Source organism: Cebus imitator, unplaced genomic scaffold, assembly GCF_001604975.1.
Source record: "Cebus imitator isolate Cc_AM_T3 unplaced genomic scaffold, Cebus_imitator-1.0 Scaffold47, whole genome shotgun sequence".
In the NCBI taxonomy this organism is placed as follows: domain Eukaryota; kingdom Metazoa; phylum Chordata; class Mammalia; order Primates; family Cebidae; genus Cebus; species Cebus imitator.
Window position 1 is genome coordinate 1 of NW_016107362.1, and position 6,298 is coordinate 6,298.

A 6,298-nucleotide genomic window follows, 5' to 3' on the forward strand; every position below is an offset into this window, starting at 1 on the left:
CCCTGGAATCTACTGCCCTGGTTCCCTGCTCAGTCCCCTTTTTAAACAGACGAATGGGCGACTTCCCGTGGCTCCAATGCCAGCCAAAAGGGCACCCGGACCGGTGTATTTTGTACGGAGAACCGCTGTTCTGGGGCGCTGACAAAGCAGCCGCGCGGGGCACAGCCGAGCTGGCCGAAACAGCCGCGCTGGCGACCTGTAGAGCTCCTCCGCCTGGGAATTTCCTAGTCTGTGGGCAATAAAAATGCGGCGTCCACTCACCCTCTGCGCTTTCACTGGGAGCTGCAATCCTGAGCTGTTCCTAAACGGCCATCTTGGATCCTCTCCGCAAATCTTATATAGGGTATAAGATTCCTGGTTGACCAGTTGTTGGGGTTTTTGTTTTTTTGTTTGCTTATGTTTTTAGAACTTGAAGATGTCATCCACTGCCTCTTGGCCATAATGGTTTCTGATGAGAAATCAGCTGTTATTCTTCTTAAGGATCCTTTTACATGAGTCACTTCCTTGGCTGCTTTCAAGAGACCTTTATCTCCTTATCAAATGTTCAACCATTTGACCCTAATGTGTCCCAGTGTGGGTCTCAGATTTCATCCTGCTTGGAGATCATTGATTTTCTTGGATGTATAAATTCACATCTTTTATAAAATTTGCACATTTTTGACCATTGTTGCTTCAAATATTTTTTCTGCCACTTTCTGTCTTTCCGTTTGGGAATTCCATGATGTATACACTATGTTAGTATTTCTGATTGTGTCTTGCAGGTTCATTAGATTCGGTTTTTCTTCATTCTCTTTTCTTTCTGTTCAGACTGAGTGTTTCCAATTGCCTTATCTATAGATTTGCTGAATCTTTTTTCTGCCTCCTGTAATCTACCATTGAATACCCCTAGAGTGAATGTTAAATTTCAGCTGTTAACACTTTTCTGTCCTGGAATTCCTGCTTGGTTCCTTTCAATTATTTCTATCTCTATATCAGTATTCTCTACTTATTCATATATATAATTATCTTTATTTCTTTTATCTCATAGAGCATATTTAAGACAGTTGATTTAATGTCTTTGACAAGTAACTCTAAAAATCTGGGCCTCCTCAGGGTTGATTTCTAATTCTTTCTTCTCCTCTGTGAATTAGTCATATTTTCCTGATTCTTTATGTGATTTGTAGTTTTTTGTTAGGAACTGGACATTTTAAGTACTATAATGTGATAAGTAAAAATTTGATTTTTCCTCTCTTGCTAAATTCTTGTAGGATGCAGTCCACCATTCTGACTTTGCCAAACTACCTTCACAAAGTCTATATTCCTTGTTTTGTGTAGGCCTTGAAGTTATGGTTCTGTTATCTTTGTGGTCAGCCTGTGACCTAACATAGATTCCCTTCACTGTTGAGATTCATTTCCTCTCCCTCATCAAATCAGGCGTTTACTCCCTGGTTGCTGGGTCTCATGAGGTTCCAGAGTTCTGCACAGGTGATTATGATTGGTTTTTTCCAGCTTAACAGTTTTTTATCGTTGCAGTTGATCTCTGAAATTTCTTACTCTGCCATTTTTCTGGCAGTAATAATATATTTGAATTTGAAAATTTTTATTTAAATATAAGTACGATTAATACTTTAATGTTTAATAATTACCTTTCTCCTTTGATATTCAGTAAGAAAAAATTGAAAATGAATTCATTAAGAAAATAATTATTCATAATTATACTCCCTAAAAGTCCTTCATTGCTATTAACAGTTTGGTCTGTATCTTTCAACACTTTTTATTCTTCATATGTTCATACCTCTTTAACAAATATTTGTAGAATACTTTCAATGTGCCAGGTGTGCTAGGTTCTCGGGCTGTGAGGTTATATAATATGAATATCATATGTATTCCCTTAAGGTTCACAATATAATGGAAGATGAAGAAAGGTAAAGAGGTAGTTACAATAATGTATGTGATAAATGTGCTCTACTATTGTGAAAGTACCTAGAATAGGCACATAACTCACACTTGGATAGAGTCAGAAGTTAAAAAGAGGAGGAAGAAAAAAATAATCTGTAGAGCAGAACTTCTAATAGTGTAGACTTCAGACGTATCACTACTGGAAAGAACAGAGAATCAAAAAAACAACTTAGAGGAAGAAAATGGGAGGTCAAAAGAATAGCAGTTTGGAAAATGTATTAAGGACAGAGGAATGGTCAGGACCCAGCTAACATTCATTGGCTTTTTTATATGTTAAGTGTACTGGAAGTATTACCTCATTTATTCCTCAAAACAATTCTTGGGATAATTACTGTTGTTGCCATTTTATTTTTGTTTTTGTTTTTGTTTTGAGATGGGGTCTTGCTCTGTCACCCAGTTTGGTGTGTAGTAGTGTGATCTCAGCTGATTGCAGCCTTCACATCCCAGGTTCAAGTGAGTCTAGGAGTAATTTCATGTAAACATGGAAGAATAGCTGGAATCAGCACTGGGGATGATAGAAGCTAAACCCACTCTGTCCCGAAGTATGTAACATCTAATAGAATGAGAGACTATAACTTTGGGGGAATGCAAGGCAAGCATTCTTGGGGTGGCGGTATGGTTTCAGTTATAGCAAAAAGGTAAAGTGAGCATTCATTGAAGTTTCTTTTGCGGGGGGCGAGGGGGAAAGAGCTCAGTGAAAAGACGTGAGATGGAGAGGAATTAGCTCCCTTGGATAAGGCAGAAGCAGAGGATTATGGGAATCTGTGTACTTTATAGGATGGGTAAACATTAGTGATTACATTTCTTGGGCAGTATTGAGGATGCAGAAGTGAGACACGGCCCCAGGGTTTTCAACATACTCTTAATTTCTCAAAATGCCATCTTAATATCTATTATATATTGTTTTGTAATACACATATGTATTGTTTTGTATCTTGTTATTTTAAGTATAACATTATATTGAACAACTGCCAAGTACCAAAATTTATTGAGTTAATTGGTTCATGTTAGTTAGCATATTAGTCTTAACATATTTGCATAAAATTAAGTTGGAATTGACATTCTTATCACAGGACAGTCATACTTTTTTTCAGTTACTTCAACTAATAAAGTCTCCTATGTTAATGCACATTTAAGTATTTTATATGTATACTAATGTTTAAAACTTTACCGCAAGATTTTTTTATTATAACTTTTTAAGGAAATCCTGCATAAGAATGCTTCCTCACCTTATCCCTTAAAACTGAGAGTAATCTTGACCCTATACTTCTGTAGAAAGAGATCAAACAAATCTTCAAGTTAATAGAAACTCAACAGAATTCTGAACCCAGGGAATTAATGAAATGATTTCAGTGTTTGTATAAACAGAATCCTGAAACCTGTAGAACCAATGTGTTCAGTGTTGTAACCTTTGTCTAGTACGTACTTGCCAAATAATGTTTATTATATTTATTTTTTATATTTATTTTGTATAGCTTTGTTAAAAGTATAAAATCAGACCTGGTTCTAATCCTAGCTCCATCTTCTTATCTCTGTGACCCTAAATAGGTTATTTAATGTCTTTAAAAAAAAAAAATTCGGTAGCCAGGTGTGGTAGCTTATGCCTGCAATCCCAGCACCTTGGGAGGCCAAGGCAGGTTGATTTCTTGAGCCTAGGAGTTCAAGACCAGCCTGGGCAACATGGCGAAACCCCGCCTCTACAAAAATTAGCCAAATGTGGTGGCACACACCTGTAGTCCCAGCTACTAAGGAAACTGAGGTAGGAGGATAGCATGAGCCCAGGACACCATGACTGCCACTGTGATCACGCCACTGCACTCCAGCCTGAGTGACAAGCAAGGCCCATTCCCAAAAGACAAAAAAAAAAGATACGTTCTATATCTGTATAATGGTGATGATTTTTCATATTCTTTATAGAGTTATGAGGTTTATATGAAGAAGGTACTTAGCCTAATGCCTAGTAGATAGTAAGCACTCATTAAGTATTTGCTAATTTTTATTATGTTTGTTATTCTTTATTCTGCTCCGTTCTTTGATCAGGATTGTAGCAGTTACCTGGTATCTAACTAGAATTGATAACTCTTTGCCAAAGTTAATACATATTATTGAAACTACCAACTATCATTTAAGCCATTAAGCTAAAAAACGAATGCATGCTACAATAGTCTCTTAAAATATTTACATAGAATATAGGCAAAAAAGCTTTTACAGAGTATCATCAAATAATTTCTCCCCTGTTGATGCAGTAATAATGTAGTCCTGTCACCACCTGAAAATCCTAGTATCTTTGTAAAAACAGGTCCCATTCCCAGATTTGTCTGAGTTTGCCAAGCAATTCTAATGTACAGCCTGATTTGGGGTTCACTTTTACTTGAAATTGAGATGTTCCCTTCAGACACAATGTATTAAATTAGTATACAGTGACAAGTGTAGAAGAGCAAAAATGGTTTGAGATTATGACTCCTTAACTGAGTGGCTGGGTACCACACACATCAGCCTCATAGTAAATACAGTTTAGACTTGTTTCTCAGCAGAACTGCATACCAGTTGTTGAACTTCTGCATAGCTTACAAATAATCAAAATGCCAAGACTGCTATGTGTTGATTTGCTCATCATTGCTGGGTGTTAAGATACATCAAATTTTCTAAGCTTACCTAGGGTGAATCTGTGTTTTCTTTTGATAGGGCATCATCACTTTTTTGCCCAAGCTGGATTGCAGTGGCGTGATCATGGTTCACTGCAACCTCTGCCTCCCTGGGACAAGCGATCCTCCAACCTCAGCCCCACAAGTAGCTGGGAGTACAGGCACCCACTACTATGCCCAGCTAATTTTTTTTTTTTTTTTAAGAGATGGAGTATCACTATGTTGCCTAGGCTGGTCTCGAATTTCTGGGTTCAGGCAATCCACCTACCTCAGCCTCCCAAAGTGCTGAGATTGTAGGTGTTCACTGCCTCCAGCCAGGGTGAATCATTATATGCTTCATGAATCTGTCAGAATTTCTCATATTAAGTGATGTTTTCATTTTTTAATATATTATTTTATGCTTTAAATTTGAATAGCTTATGATTAATATGATAATACATATATTAGTAATTAAAGTTGGTCATTTTATTTTATTCAGACAACAGAAATTCCTGTTAACATATTTATTGCTTTAAGCTAAAGCACCTGTCTACATCTAGTCTCTTTAATATGTTTACATTTAGGTGCCTATGGTTCATGCTCGAAGTTTTAATGACAAAGAATGAAAACAATAGCCATGCCTTTATGAAGAAGATGGCAGAGAACATCAAGTTAACCAGAGATGCCCAGTCTCCAGATGAATCCAAGACAAATGAAGTAAGATGAGTGTTGGGCCACTGGGTGTTAAGATGTAATAGAAAAATATATTGTCCCTCTTGGGAGTTTTTTTTGGCCATACATAAGAATTTAAATTTCAGAATGTTTATAAATTTGTAGTGTTTTTATTGCACTTCATTACAAGTGAATTTTATTATTTCAGGAATCTTTAGTACTCTGAAAAGACTTTATAACCTCAGAATAGGAGGATAAGAGTAAAATGTACAACTATGCTATCTTACAAACTTACAGTAAGAGTTACAGACATGCTTGTTGTTCTTGTGTGATTTCTTTGGGTTGGTTCATTTGTTTGTTATTTTCTGTGCATATTGGCATTCGTGTTAAATTCAGATAGAGGGATTTTTATTTTCCAGGAGGATACATAAACAATGCTGAACAGAAATATAGAATGTTCAAGGAATAATTTACACATTTAATGTTTAAATTACACATTTGATGGAATTGGTAATGGTGATTATTTTGCAATACTAAAAGTTATATGTGATTCCTTTTTCTCCCTAGAAACTGTATACAGTATGTGATGTGGCTCTCTGTGTTATAAATAGTAAAAGTGCTTTGTGCAATGCAGATTCACCAAAGGACCCAGTCCTCCCAATGAAATTTTTTACACAACCTGAAAAGGTAATTTTCTTCCTCTCATTTTTCCTACCACACTAAACTGATTTGAATTTCAGTTAGCATCAGCCATTGTGGCAGAGTGAATTTTCTTGACCACAGAGTAAAAAAAATACCTCTCAGTTTATCAAAGAATGGGAGGTTATCTTACAGCCCTGAACGTTATTCTGACTTGAATAGATGACTACAAATATTGTTGTTCTTATGTTTGTTCTAGGAATTTCTAGTGTTAAAAGAAGTTTTCAGATTTTTAAAATTATTTTAATCTCATTTTATTGAAACATGATTAGTACTTTTGCAGACAAGAAAAATATTAAATTTGGCACAGTATAAGGAGAGACACTTTCCCTCTAAGCCTCAGTTTCTTCATCTTTATGATGCAG

At 36.1% G+C, this 6,298-nt stretch overlaps 1 long non-coding RNA gene across 1 annotated transcript in view; it reads left to right on the forward strand.

Moving 5' to 3' along the window:
* Positions 1-5,118: 5,118 nt before the first annotated feature.
* The window catches only part of LOC108303430, a 27,578-nt gene continuing 26,398 nt past the window's right edge, over positions 5,119-6,298 (forward strand). Inside the window, exons 1-2 of the long non-coding RNA XR_005199996.1 lie at positions 5,119-5,279; positions 5,802-5,921. This is a non-coding gene — a long non-coding RNA (uncharacterized LOC108303430). The remainder of the gene's footprint in view (positions 5,280-5,801; positions 5,922-6,298) is intronic.